General features: G+C 36.3%; 1 pseudogene; it reads right to left on the bottom strand.

Annotated features, from left to right (window-relative positions):
• Window positions 1–1,865: 1,865 nt before the first annotated feature.
• On the bottom strand, window positions 1,866–12,500 carry LOC114257437 (senescence-specific cysteine protease SAG12 pseudogene; annotated as a pseudogene).
• Between the last annotated feature and the right edge of the window lie 3,079 nt (window positions 12,501–15,579).

Below are 15,579 nucleotides of genomic sequence, written 5' to 3'. Positions count from 1 at the left end.
CGGAGTTCATCCCCTATCTTCTCCCAACACTATCCGGTTTAGAGGTACATCCCCCATCTTCCCCTAAACCGCGGAGTACATCCCCCATCTCCTCCTCTACACATAACGTATACAAATACATTGGTTCTATATACAATCACACAATACATACAGTTAATGTATTCTATCAACCGTCAAATTCCATGACACATTCCATTGATTAGTTTCAGTTTGCCTAATCATCATGCATTGTCTACAACAATCACGACTATCCTCCACCGATAGCCCAAAGCAGTTATTTCTAAACAGAAAATAAATGCACAATGGATATTCAATCAACATTTCATTTCCTCATTCTTCTCAATTAATTATCCCAATTAATTAAACCATGTAATTAGGTCAATTCCCATAATTAACATTTCAACCCTTAGGTCCCATTTTCATCAATGATTCAACATTAATTCCATTTCTCTATGCCAAACATGCATCTAGGTTTGTTATGAATAAAACCCCAACTTTTGTAAAATTGCACAAAAGTCCCAAACTTTCACAAAATTACCAAACCAACCCCAACATCTCAAACTACTAAAATTTAAAGACAAAATCCATAGAGAGGAGTAGGATATCCCTACCTCGAAGTTTGAGCCAAAAAGGAGATGAAGACTCGAAGATCAACGTGTTCCAAATCCCAACTTTTTCAGATTAAAACAAAGCTCTCAACGCCCTCTATCTTTTTAACAACGGCCCTAGGTTAGATTCACACTCTAGGGTTTGATCAATTCTTAGAGAGAATATAAGTGTAGAGAGAGAGAGTCTCGGATCTAGGGTTTGATCAAAAAAAGAAGTGAAAAACTGAAGTTCAAAATCGCTACTGTCCGCTGATATAAAACACTCTCGCTCGAGCGAAGACTTGGTCGCTCGAGCGACCAGACACAGAAACTCTCGCTCGAGCCAAGGAACTCTCGCTCGAGCCAAAAACTCAAAAGTGCGCTCGAGCAAAGGAATGCTCGCTCGAGCCAACAACTCAAACCCTCAGGTCTGTAACCAGACGCACGCTCGAGCGACAGACATCTCGCTCGAGCGAAGAACAAACCAGACCGCTCGAGCCAAGAAAAGCTCGCTCGAGCCAAGAAACGCAACTCTCAGGTCCAGAACCAGATGCCATCGCTCGCTCGAGCGAAGCCAATCTGGCTCGACCCACCAGACACAAACTCAACTCTCGCTCGAGCAACAAACTCCTAGCTCGAGCGAAGGTCCAAAATCTGGGCTGCAACACTAGGCTTCCAAACACAACCAACCTGTAACAAACCTGCCCAACACATCCTATAACTCAAATACAAAGTAAAAAGGATGTAAACAAGATAATAAACAACTACCAACATCCACGGACACATGTCCGGATCACTGTACAACAAGGGTAAACCCGGGATCGCTATAATATGATATAAATAATAAAGTTGCCACACTCTCAAACAACTTAAACTTTTAGATGAGGTGGTGGTCAACACATTTCAATATGGTATCAGAGAATAAAAATGTTTGTATGTGTTTCGACCGCTATGAAGAAAAGGTTGACCACATGTGATGATGTGTCTTGGGAATACAATAAATAATAATGTTATCCTATCTCTAACAGTATAAGTTTTTAGATGAGTTGGTATTTAGTAACCTAATTTTAAGAAACATAATATAACATAAAATATGAAGCGATTATATTTCTAGGGTAAAAAACACCTTGCGTCTTCAAACATTTGTAAAAATTAATACAAACACGAGTAGAAGAAAAAAAAGAAAGACCCTCATGGAGAAAAACCATTATTAGCTAGTCAGTTTGTGCATGAGGTTTGCACATAAAAGCTTAATGCAACATAAGTATCCTCATTATTTCACACAGTTGGGTAAAAAGCTTGCATGGCAATGCCACACAAGCCTTCATTTGCAGCAACATCTCTTTTGATCTTCATATATCCATTCTCACCCCATCTAGAGCCCCATGAATTCTTAACCAACCAATACTTAGTCCCATCACTAGTATCTCCATATCTAATTATAGTGACAGCATGGTCAAGATTGGTGCCACAGTTCCCAGTGAAGGTGCCACTCGAGTAAAACTTGAAGTCAGATCCACTACCTTCAATGGCAATAGGAATCGGTTGGTTGGCCACAGCTTGCAGAAGAGCCTGCTCATTATTAGATGACACATCTTCATATCCAATTATCATGGCTATAGAGGCTGTTACTCGGGTGCTATCACAAGTGCCATCTTGTCCAACATAAGGGTAATTATCTTCTGTTGTGAGGCCATTGTTTTGTTTGATGAATTGAAAGGTTGTATCCACAGAGCCATCTCCACAACCATTGTTATCAACATTACAATCAACAAGCTCTTGCTCAGACAGTGATATTAGGTTACCACTTTTAAGTTGATTAATACCTTCCATGGCTACCACTGCTGAAAATGCCCAACAACATCCTATATATACGATAAGCACCACGCACACACACGCACACACACACGTACGCACACAAAAAAAAGAAAAAAAAAAAGGTTATAGAAATGAAATTACAATCAAGTGGGTTACGATTATTTTACAAAAGGACATGATGTATTAATAGGTTCATGTTACATATCGATTTAGAGCCAATTCATGACCTGATTATAGTCAACATAGGTGCTTCGACTGTTACAAGGCTCTTTTCTTTTTTATTTTTTTGGCAGTTAATCATTTTAAAATACTCACGACCACATGGCCCGATTCTTTATATATAGCAATCGATACTCCTGATTCCACTACACTGTAATCATATATAACACTATTTCAAATTCTTAATTGATATAAATATAGGTACACTACAAGAAAAGTGGACTTAAAAGATGGAATTTTTTGCGACGACACGACTGCCGTCGCGAAAAATGTGACTTTTTGAGATGACACAACTTGCCGTCGCGAAAAATGTGAGTTTTTGCGACGGTACAACTTGCTGTCGCGAAAAATAGAGTATTTGCGACGGCAAAAAATGCTGTCGTGAAAAAGGAGATTATTTGCAACGGCAGAAATTGTTGTCGCAAAAAAAAAAAACAGAGAGAGAGAGCATTTGCGACGGTAGAGACTGTTGTCGCAAAAAAATAGAGTTTTTGCGACGGCACCAGCTGCAGTCGCAAAAAAAAAAAAAAAGAGTTTTTTGCGATTGTAATAGGTACCGTTGCAAAAAAAAAAAAAGTTAAAAAAAAATTTGTGGCTTTGAGACAACTTCATATATATATAGTCACAAAATGGTTTAAATAAATGCAACGGTATTTTTCTGTCACAAAAAAAAAAAAAAAAAAAAAACGACGTCGTTTTACTCTTTTGATATAACATTTCTCTTTTCACCCATTTTTTCATCTTTCTGTCTCTCTCTCTCTCTCTCTCTCTCTCTCTCTCTCTCTCTTCTCTTTCTGTCTCTCACTCATCACTCTTCTCTATCTGTCTGTCTCTTTCTCTCTTCTCTTTCTCTCTCTCACTCATCACTCTTTTTTGTCTGTCTATCTGTCGTCTCTTTATCTCTTTCTCTCAGTGTCTCTCGTTCATCTCTCTTCTCTCTATCTCTCTCTATCTCTCTTCTCTCTCTCTCTCTCTCTGTGTCTTACTCATCTCACTTCTCTTTATCTCTCTTGCTCATCTATCTATCTCTCTTTGTGTATCTCACACTTATCTTTTGTTTCTCTCTTTTTTGTCTCTCTCTTCCTCTCTCTCTCTCTCTCTCTTTCTTATTCATCACTCTTCTATCTCTATCTACCTGTCTGTTTATCTATCTGTCTGTCTGTCTGGCTCTATCTCTCTCCCCCATTATGTTCGCCTTGCCCACTTTCTCCCCTCTCTTCTTTATTTACTGAGCTCCCTCTCGATTTATCGATCCACTACAAGAAAATGCACTTTTAGCCACCACTTTGTCTCTCTCTCGCTCATCACTTTGTCTCTCTATCTCTCTTTTCTATCTCTCTCTCACTCATCTCTCTCTCTTACCCATCTTCTCTACCACCTTCATCACTACTGCAAATGTCATTCCACTACCACCACTGCTCCCACTGTTGCCACTCCACCTCTACAACTAGTATTACAACCACCATTGCCACCACTCCACTACCACCACCACTACTACTACCACTACTATTACCATTACCACTTCTCCACCACCGCCACTCCATCTCCTCTACCATTACCACAACTTCACCACTAATCTCCTTCGCCATCACTGCCACCACTATCATCAACTAATAAAAATTAAATTTGGTAACACAACAAATAAAATAAAATCAACTAGAGTAAGGTCCCAATTTCACCCATTTTTTCATCTTTTTGTCTCTCTCTCTCTCTCTCTCTCTCTCTCTCTTTCGCTAATCTCTCTTCTCTTTCTCTTTCTCTCTCACTCATCACTCTTCGTCTTTCTGTCTGTGTCTTTCTCTCTCTCTCTCTCTCTCTCTCTCTCTCTCTCTCCCCCACACTGTGCTTGCATTGCTCACTCTCTCCTTCACCTCTTCTCAATTTAACGATCTCCCTCTCGATTTATTGATCTCTTTTCTCTCTCTCTCTTCTTTCAATTGCTCATCTCTCATTTCTCTTAATCACTTGACGAAAGAGAAAAAAGTCAAAAAAATGAAATGGGCCTCTCTCTCTCTCTCTGTTTCTTGTTCATCTCTTTTCTCTCTCCCTCTTTATCTCTCATCTCTCTCTCTCACTCATCACTCTTCTCTCTGGCTCTCTCATCTCTCTCCGCTCTCTATCCCTATTGCTCATCTTTCTTCTCTCTATCTGTGTGTGTGCGTTTGTGTGTCTATCTTTCGCTTATCTTGTTTCTCTCTCTCTCTTTTTCTTTCTCTCTGTCTCTCTCTCTCTCTTTTTCACTCATCTCTCTTCTCTCTCAATCGTTCATTTCTCTCAATCACACTCATCTCTTTCTTTGAGCCCATTATTGTTGAAAGAGGGAAAATTCAAAAAATGAAATGGGTCTCTCTCTCTCTCTATCTCTTTCTCTCTGTGTCTCTCGCCCATTTCTCTTCTCTCTCCCTCTCTTTCACTCATCTCTCTTCTCTATCTCTCTAATCTCTTTGCAAATATTTTTTTTCAATAATTTTTTTTTCAATTATAATGTGTATGATCCCATCGTCATAAATAATAAAAAAATAAATATTAATATTTTAGGCCTAGACAAACATGTTTTTTAGTTTATGTTTTTAAATTTTTTTAAATATTTTGTTCAAACCAAACACATTTGTAATTTATGTTTTTCTAAAAATAAACAAAAACCAATTTATAAATTTTTTGTAAACATAACCAAAAACGTAAACATTACCAAACGCTTCCTTAAATTTTCATTTGTGACGGTTATACTTGATGTTGCAAAAAAAAAAATCTGATTGCCGCTCATATTTCCCTCCTCAACCAAAAATCCCCAAATCCCAAATCCCTAATCTTTTGAACCACAAAAATCCCCATCTCTCTCTCTCTCTCTCTCTCTCTCTCTCTCTCTCTCTCTCTCGCAACTGTGAGCAAGGCAGACGACGGCGTTGAGCGATATCATCAATCAATCCTTCATATATCTCTCTCTCTCTCTCTCTTCCTCCCTGTATCTCTCTCGATGATATCATCGATCAATCCTTTGCAATAAGTGCTCATCATCGATTCACCTCTATTTGATTCATTTTATTATATTTCTAGATCCTTCGCAATAAGGGTTCATTGATCGATTCACCCTACGAATGTCAATCTCTACATGCAGGCCATTAATTCTAACCCTAAGAATGTTCATCCTCCAAATCCACTCCATCGACACGCACCGCCCCTTCTCCTCCTCTGCCACCACCAGCAGCTCCGTCGCAAAGCTTAACAACCACCTCTTCTGCAGCCAATCCCCCTCCTCCACCACATCTCTCATGAGCCCTAGTCATCTCTCTCTCTCTCTCTCTCTCTCTGTGTGTATATATGTATACTAGCAATCGTAGCAGTTATTTTTTGAAGCAGTTAACAATATTGAGCATTTTTTAGGGGAAAAAATAAGTCACAAACCTTCAAACCCTTATGAGTTGTGCGCATTATATAGTGGTATATATATTAGTTAGATATAAAGGTTTAATGCTATCTTTTACTAGTATTTTTAATTTGAAATTTTTATGCTTGATTTGTTAGGCTGAGGTCTGTCATATATATTTTGCTCAATCAACGGGGAGCTATGAGTCGGTAGAAGAAGCCTGTTCACCTCTGCCTGGATTCGTTGAATTGCCTACTTGCCCTGTTCGTCTTGGTTAGTATATATAAATTTATAATTGCTAGTTTGTTTAGTAGTGATTTGTGCATTCTTGATGGTGCATTTAGGGTTTACTTTGATTTTGGGGGTTAAAAAACTAGTTAGTTGTAGTTCTTGATGTGTCCCCGAAGTGTGGATTACTTGTATTCAGTATGTCCTTAAAATTTTCAATGGCATTCTATTCTGGCATTTGGACACTTTCCATTAATTTTGTTAAAATCTGGTAGGTTCTTAAATTTTTCAATGACATTCTTTAGTGACATTTGGCCACTGCCCACAAATTTTGGTCTATTTTTCAGGGTATTCTAGAAGCAGCAGAAGTTGCAGTGCCAGTGGCTCATTTGCCTGCGAATCAGGAAACTTCTGAAGGGGCTGAAACACGTGTAGCAGCAGCTACACCCATCTCTGGAGCACCTAATTCATCTCTGTTGAATTTGTTTCCTCAGGTCCAACATTCTTATAATTGAGTTTAACCTGCATTTCTTTTCCTTCTATATCTTTCTTATATTGTTCAAACTAAAATATCAGGAAACAATTTCCGGTGGTGATGATAGTGGTGGACTTGGTCCCCTTGATTTCCTCAGAAACAGCCAACAGGTTCGGTTCAGTTCCTATTTTATTATTTGATGCCATTCCTAGAGTTAAGAATCTTGTAATGATAGGAGTCTGGTCTTAAATTTTTGTTTTGTGAATAGTTAAGTAGTTTTGTAGTGAATTACTATGAGATGAGATGAAGCTAGATCATATAGATTTGTATTATTGCTATTATTGCTATGAGGTTGTTGAAGGTTCTGAAGAGTGAGTATTTGTGGGCATCTTTGTACTAAATTATTATTTTTTCTTTTCATATTTCCCATTCATTTTCTCTTCATTCCATAAATACCTCTCTAAATTGAAAAGCTTAACAGATCCTTAGAGAAGTGCACTTGCTACTTGGAATCCAATTATTTTCAAATATTTCACAGTAGCGTCTCTTGAAGAACATTAGGTCATGTGAATTTTAAATTGAATTTGCTTAGTTCAAGTGGTTGTACTCTTAGGTTTTTATGGAGAAATTTGGGGGTTGAGTACTCACTTAACATACTAACTTGTTAACATTCTACCAGAAGACAAAAAAAAAAAAAAAAAAAAAACATTAGATTCTTGCAGTGTTTTCATAAAATCAAGTACTTTGGTTTCTAATAATTTTTCCTCCTAGGTGACGGTTCAAAGCATGAGAATCAAATCAACAGAGAGTTTGGGAATCAGAATATCGGTGGAGTGGAATGGATTGAATCAATTCTAAAACATGACAAAAGGTTGACATAAATGCTCACATTAGAATTATCAGAAAGTTAGGTGGATGCTCTCTGGTGAAAACCAACCATGATTAAATTGCTCTGCAATTTTGAAATCATTTTAGGTTTATTGAAAACAAGAAAATTATGGAAATGGTTGTGAACTGTTGATGACACTAGAAATAAATAATAATACTAATACTAATAATAATAATAATAATAATAATAATAATAATAAAAGACATATTTAAGGTTTTGCTGGGAAGTGGGAACCATTCAATTGACTCTAATAGAGCCTCATGGAAAATGGATGGAAGCATCTCTTTTAGTGGGTGTTTTGCTACTTTTTTTGTTTGTTTTGAGCATCAGTGTTTTACTACTTTTGGTACGCAACAGGTCCCTCTTGTGCATTAGTTTATTATTTTTCTTTTTAAGGTTTGCCATATGGAGAATATTCTTGTCAAGGTTACATGCTCATATACATATACATATATATAATATTAATATAGGATTTGGTTAAGAAATGTTATGGTGGTATGGATAAAATTGGGTATTGAAGTGTTTGTTAATTGACAAAAAATCATAAAAGTATGATTTAATTTCGTTTCTAAAAATATTTGTTAATTTAGAAAGTTATTGGATGTTCAAATGATGTAGTTAAAATGTGTGTTAAATATGAAAATAAGATCCAATTATGTCTATCCCTTTCCTTCTCTCTCTTGTCAAGGGCTTTGCCGCAATTGCCTATTTAGGAGTGTTTCAAACTGCACAATTCCACTATAACACCTAACACTAGCGCACTCTTAGCTTTTCTATTGAAGGTGCTCTTAAGATGTAAGAAGAAAGGAAAAAAAGAATTAGAAATGGATTTTGCTAGTAATAAGTGCTCTTCGTGAATAAGTAAAAGATAAAATAAAAAATAAAAATCACAAAACATTTTTACTAAATTCAATACACTTTTATTAAAAATAATATTTTTAAATATTTTAAAGATATTTTTATATAATTTTTAATGTTAAACAATATATAAGAATCACTTCTAGCATTTGCCATAAAGTATTATTATTATGGTGTTAGGAAATGTGTACAAGTTCGTTGAAGTTAATCATGATGACCCATTGAGGTGCTTAAAGTATGCCATGATATCATTGTGCTTAAAGTATGCCATGATAATGTTTATAATAATGTGTTAAGTAAATTGAGTCCCCCTATAACAAATCAAAAGTTCTGTTTAGATATTTGTTGATAACCAATTGGCAACTTAGAATTCGAGGTGTTGACGCCTCAAAATCACCAAACGACGTCGAAGTCGCATGAAACTTGGCACACACGACCACCTAGGCACGAGAGACTTGTGGGAGAAGACGAGACTCGAATCAGATTCCCGGTTTGGGGGTTAGAGCCGGATTTCATTATACACAAATTAGTTTCTTAAGAAACTTAGAATTCGAGGTGTTGATGCCCCAAAATCACCAAACGGCGTCAAAGTAGCACGAAACTTGGCACACACGACCGCCTAGGCACGAGAGACTTGTGGGAGAAGACGAGACTCGAATCAGGTTCTTGGTTTGAGAGTTAGGGTTAGATTTCACGATAGGCAAACTAGTTCTTTAAGAAACTTAGAATTCGTGGTGTTGACACCCCAAAATCACCAAACAGCGTCGGAGTAACATGAAACTTGGCACACACAACCGCCTAAGCACGAAAGACATGTGGGAGAAGATGGGACTCGAATTAGGTTCCCGGTTTGGGAGTTAGAGCCGCTTTTACTCAAAACAAACTAGTTGAAACCTAGAATTTGAGGTGTTGACGCCCCAAAATCACCAAACGGCGTCGGAGTAGCATGAAACTTGGCACACACTACTGCTTAGGCGCGAGAGACTTGTGGGAGAAGATGATACTCGAATCAGGTTCCCGGTTTGGGAGTTAGAGTCGGATTTCACTCTAGACAAACTAGTTTTTTGAGAAGCATAGAATTCGAGGTGTTAACACTACAAAATCACCAAACGGCGTCGGAGTAGCATGAAATTTGGCACACACAACTGGCTAGGCACGAGAGACTTGTGGGAGAAGACGTAACTCAAATCGGATTCCCGGTTTGGGAGTTAGAGCCAGATTTCACTCTAGACAAACTAGTTTCTAAAGAAACTTAGAATTAGAGGTGTTGACACCCCAAAATCATCAAATAGCGTCGGAGTAGCACGAAACTTGGCACACACGACCGCCTAGGCATGAGAGAGTTGTGGGAGAAGTCGGAACTCGAATCGGGTTCCCGGTTTGGGAGTTAGAGCTAGATTTCACTCTAGATAAACTAGTTTTTTAAGAAACTTAGAATTCGATATGTTAACGCCCCAAAATCACCAAAAAGCGTCGGAGTAGCACGAAACTTGGCACACACGACCTCCTAGGAACAAGAGACTTGTGAGAGAATACGGGACTCGAATCGGATTCCTGATTTGGGAGTTCGAGCTAGATTTCACTATAGAGAAACTAGTTCTTTAAAAAACTTAAAATTCGAGGTGTTAACGCTCCAAAATCACCAAATGGCGTCGGATTGGCACGAAATGTAGCACACACGACCGCCTTGGCACGAGAGACTTGTGGAAGAAGATGGGACTTGAATCAAGTTCCCTGTTTGGGAGGTAGAGCCAGATTTCACTATAGGCAAACTAGTTCTTTAAAAAACTTAGAATTCGAGGTGTTAACGTCCTAAAATCAACAAACGGCATCAGATTAGCATGAAACTTGGTACACAAGACCGCCTTGGCACGAGAGACTTGTGGGAGAAGACGGGACTTGCATCGGGTTTTCAGTTTGGGAGTTAGAGTCGGATTTCACTTTAGGGAAACTAGTTCTTTAAAAAACTTAGAGTTCGAGGTGTTAACGCCCCAAAATCACCAAATGGCATCGGATTAGCACGAAACTTGGCACACACGACCACCTTGGCACGAGAGACTTGTGCGGGAAGACGAGACTCGAATCGGGTTTCCGGTTTGGAAGTTAGAGTTGGATTTCACTCTGAAGAAACAAATTAGTTTCTTAAGAAACTTAGAATTTGAGGTGTTAATGCCCCAAAATCACCAAACGGCATCGAAGTAGCACGAAACTTGGCACACACGACCTCCTCGGCACGAGAGACTTGTGGGAGAAGATGGGACTCAAATCAGGTTCCCGGATTGGTAGTTAGAGTCGGATTTCACTCTAGGCAAACTAGTTCCTTAAAAAACTAAGAATTTGAGGTGTTGACACCCCAAAATCACCAAACAACGTTAGATTAGCACGAAACTTGGCATACACAACCGCTTTGGCACGTGAGACTTGTGGGAGAAGACGGTACTCGAATTGGATTTCCGATTTGGGAGTCAGAGCCGGATTTCACTTTAGGTAAACTAGTTCTTAAAAAAACTTAGAATCCAAGGTGTTAACGCCCCAAAAGCACCAAATGGCGTCGGATTAGCACAAAACTTGGCACACACGACCGCCTTGGCACGAGGGACTTGTGGGAGAAGACGGGACTCAAATCGGTTTCCCGGTTTGGGAGTTAGAGTCGGATTTCAGTCTAGGCACAATTATTTACTTTATTATCTTTGTAATTGTATAGTAATTAAATTTTCATGTTTTTTTTTGTAATTAATATATTAACACATAATTATATTGTCATTAATTATTATTATTTTTTTCCAGATATTTCCTGAGTAGGAGTTTGCTTCTTGTGGATTTCATGCCTGTGAAGAATACCACTAATTTTTGTTTTTGTACCACGGAGAATGCTGAGGAAAACTTTTAATTTTGATTTATGTTGTTTTGAATTATGAATAACATTATGTATTTAAACATTATATATGTATTATGGAGCATTATATACTGGGTTAATTTTGTTGATGTATAGTTATGAATGCAAGAATATGTTTATTACGGAGAAATTATTATTTCTATACAAGAATTTTTATATTATTATGCACTTATTGATTTTTTAAAAAAATTGTTTTTCATTGAATACAAGTAATTTTAATATTTTTAATTAATTTACAGCAGGTTTTTAGGTTTTTTTTTTTTTTTTGCGACGACACCAAACTGTTGCAAAAAACAGGTATTTTATATTTTTAATAAATATTGAATTTTTTGCGACGGCACCACACCGTTGCAAAAAATCAAAACCTTTTTTGCGACAAAATCAATGCCGTTGCAAAAAAAAAAAAATTTGCGACGGCAATTTCTATCGTCTCAAATAATACTTCTGGCGAACTGTAAAACAGTGTCGTTACAAAAATGTTTCTATTTTTACACATTATTGGCGACAGTAAAGTACCGTCACAAATAGTAACATATGCCGTCGCAAAAAAAAGGCGATGGCATCATGCCGTCGCTAAAAAGTTTTTGCAACGCCCTCTATTGTGACCCCTTGTTTGCCGTTGCTAAAAATCATTTGTCGTCGCTAAAAGTTTTTTGAGACGGCATAATGAGTATTTGCGACGGCATTTTGCTGTCGCAAAAAGTTGAAATTTTTGTAGTGGTATACATATATATCATGTAATGCTTACCACATTGGCCTTTCTCTTGCCAATCGATAGTAGCTGACACATTCATAACATTTGCATACCTAAAAGATGTTGGTTTTGAGGTAGACGTCACTTTGGTTGGTTGTTTCCTGTAACCAGTATGAGAAACACGGAACTCCTCATCGGTTAAGTCTGCAAATTGATTCACACGAAGCTTGTATGCTCGGTCTACACCTTCATTAAAGGCATTTATATGTTTAACATTGTCCTTGAATACCTGAAATCGCGTATTCTTCTCTTCAACATCCTTGTAAATGCGTCCTTGACGTGCCATCCATTGCTCGTACATTTCTAGCACGGTTTGTTCGTTGAGAAGGCGAGAGGAAGCTTGAGAGGACAAAACTCCCAAGACAAAGGGAAATGCCAAGAAAATGCGTTGGAAATGGTCAGTAGAAGCCATGGAGTGAGTGAATGTATTTATGGGCACACTTACTAAAATTGGCAGGGATTGGGTTTTTCCAGGCAAAGATTCCCATGAGATTAAATTCCATACAACTTACCCATAATACTATAGTTTACTGTTAACCAATAAATAATGAACACATCATCATTTTCAAAGTAAATGTTGTCTTTTCTCCAAGTGCATTACTCCTCCATCAGTTTTCACGTTGATTGCTTTTTTTTGTTAACGTAAACAAAGGGCAGAAATTTCTATTTGGATCATTTGAAAGGGATTTTTTTAGTGACCTTTTTACTATTAAAATATGAAGTGAAAATATAGAGAGTGTGTTTGAAAACAATTTTTTTTTTATTTTTTACCCGCAAAAAATTAGAGAGAATAAAAATAATTTTTAACTTTTTTATACAAATTTTTTTTAATAATTTTTAAGTTTTTTTTACTAAAATATTAACTTTCCAAATAGCCCCTTAACCATTAATAAAATCGTGAAAATCTTAACTTAATTGTTTGAAACAATAAAATTAGATTTAAAATATGTAGAATAGTATTTAAATTTGTGCAAACTATATAGAAATTCGTCGAACATAGTGTCTTACAGATCTTGAACAAATACGGAAGCCAAATTGGAGAATTGCCTAACTGCTCTGTTTGGTTGAATTTCCATAATATAGTTTTCACAACAACATTTTCTTAGTTTAGTGACATTTGAAAGTGCCACAAAACTATTCTTCTAATAACATTTTTTGGTCTTGTGGCATTTTAAACAAGTGCCACTTCTATCGGTGCCACGGTAGATACGAGTGCCACGATAGATACTTGCAAGTGTCACTGCACCATCATGGCTGAAAACTTTCAATGACATTTTAATGTCATGGTAGATATTATTTGTGGCACTATCAAGCGCCATTAAAAGAAGAGTTAGTGACACTTGTAAGTGTCATTACACCATCAAGACTAAAACCTTTCAGTGACACTTGAATGTCATGGTAGGCACTATTCGTGACGCTATCAAGTGCCATTCATGACGATAATTCGTTGTAAAACAATTTGATCCGCTCTTGCAGAAACTCGAACCGCCAACCTTCCGCACCATAAACCTTATACACCACGCTCTTCCTACTACACCTCTATAGCACCACATGATTATATATGCAAAATATATTATTTATATAGTACATTAATCCATATTAATATAAAAATATATGTATAAACATAATTATTTTATTGAACATAATTTATGTAAAATAAACTATTTACTACGAAAATAAAAAAAGACCACTTTTGGCGACTAAAAATATTTTGTAGTCGCCAATTCTATACTTTTGGCTACTAATTATTTTTTAGTTGCTAAAAAACTTAACTTTTGTCGACCAAAATCGGATTTGGTCGCCGAAGATGCACTTTTAGCTACCAAAATTTTGGTCACCAAAAAATTTTATTCCCGCCATAGGATTTTAGTTCTCCCGCGCTAAAAATGACCACTTTTGGCGACTAAACTTATTTTTTAGTCGCCAATTGTAGACTTTTGGCTACTAAAATTTTTTTTGGCACCAAACAGCTTTACTTTTAGCTACTAAAATTTTTTTAGTCGGTAAAATCCATATAATCAGCGACCAAACTTATTTTTAGTCGCCAATTGTAGACTTTTGGCTACTAAATTTTTTTAGTCGCCAAAAAGCTTTACTTTGGGCTACTAAAAATTTTTTGGTCACTAAAACCCATATAATCAGCGACCAAACTTAGTTTTAGTCACTAATTGTAGACTTTTGGCTACTAAAATTGTTTTGTCTCCAAAAAGCTTTACTTTTGACAACTAATGTTGTTTTGGTCGCTAAAAGCTATACTTTCAGCGACCAAATTTTTTTGGTCAAGAAATTTAGTCACCGAATATGCTTTTTCCTATAGTGTATATTGAGTTTAATTCATTTATTTTTAATCATTTACTGCATTTTAAAAATTTAGAAAATATATTGGCATTTTTTGTTTTTTCAAAAATGTCATTATAAGCTTGGAAAGTTTTTGGCTTAGTGGCATTTCTCAAAATGCTATAAAATATTTGTTTATGACACTTTTCACCTAAGTGCCATAAAAAGTAATTTGCACCTACCTAGTATCCTGACATTTTTTTAAAAAATATCATTGCAACTAAAGTTTAGTGGCATCTGTTGGTAAATGTCACGAACATAATTTTTTGTGTCATTATTTTATAAAATGTCATAAAATTGATGTGACATTTCTTTATTGAAATGCCACTAGAGTCTTATATGTTTTGTGGTTCTGTGGCATTTTTCTAAAACATTTAATGCCAATTTTTATTTTTGTGGCATTTTCTAAAAACATGCTACAAGTGTAGTGTCACCAAAGTGTAAATTTGTTGTAGTGACATTTTTGTTGTAGTGAAGTGACACTTTTTTTTTAATTGAAATGCCACTAGAGCCTTGTATGTTTGTGGCTCTATGACATTTTTCTAAAAAATGCCACCAAATATTCTTTTTGTGACTTTTTTAAGAACATGCCACTAGTATGGTGTCACTAAAATATGTTTTTATTGTAGTGTTGTGACACTTGTTCATTGAAATGTCACTAGAGCCTTTTATGTTTGTCGTTTTGTGGCATTTTTCAAAAACGTGCCACTAGATAACATTTTGTGGCATTTTCTAAAAATATGCCACTAGTGTAGTGCCGCTAAAGTATGTTTTTGTTGTAGTTTTACGACACTTGTTCATTGAAATGTCACTAGAGCCTTTTATGTTTGTCGTCTTGTAGAATTTTTCAAAAACGTGCCACTAAATATCATTTTTTGTGGCATTTTCTGAAAATATGCCACTAGTGTAGGGCCACTAAAGTATGTTTTTGTTGTAGTGTTTGAAAATTTTTCGAAAGTTCATTCAGTGCAAAAATAAAAACATAAAAAAAGGTACTCATTATTTTCATATAATTTTCTTTCTTTTGGATTGAATTTTTTTTTTCCTTTTTAGATGTTTATCTTTATCAAATTGATTTCAATTTTCTTAAATAAATTTCAAAAACTCAACCCCAACTGTCCCGGAAGACTAAACTGTTATATGATGTACTCAAA

This window comes from Camellia sinensis, chromosome 5 (assembly GCF_055761805.1).
Source record: "Camellia sinensis isolate YWXY chromosome 5, ASM5576180v1, whole genome shotgun sequence".
In the NCBI taxonomy this organism is placed as follows: domain Eukaryota; kingdom Viridiplantae; phylum Streptophyta; class Magnoliopsida; order Ericales; family Theaceae; genus Camellia; species Camellia sinensis.
Note: the sequence above shows the minus strand (reverse complement) of the source record. Positions and strands in the feature narration are given on the sequence as shown.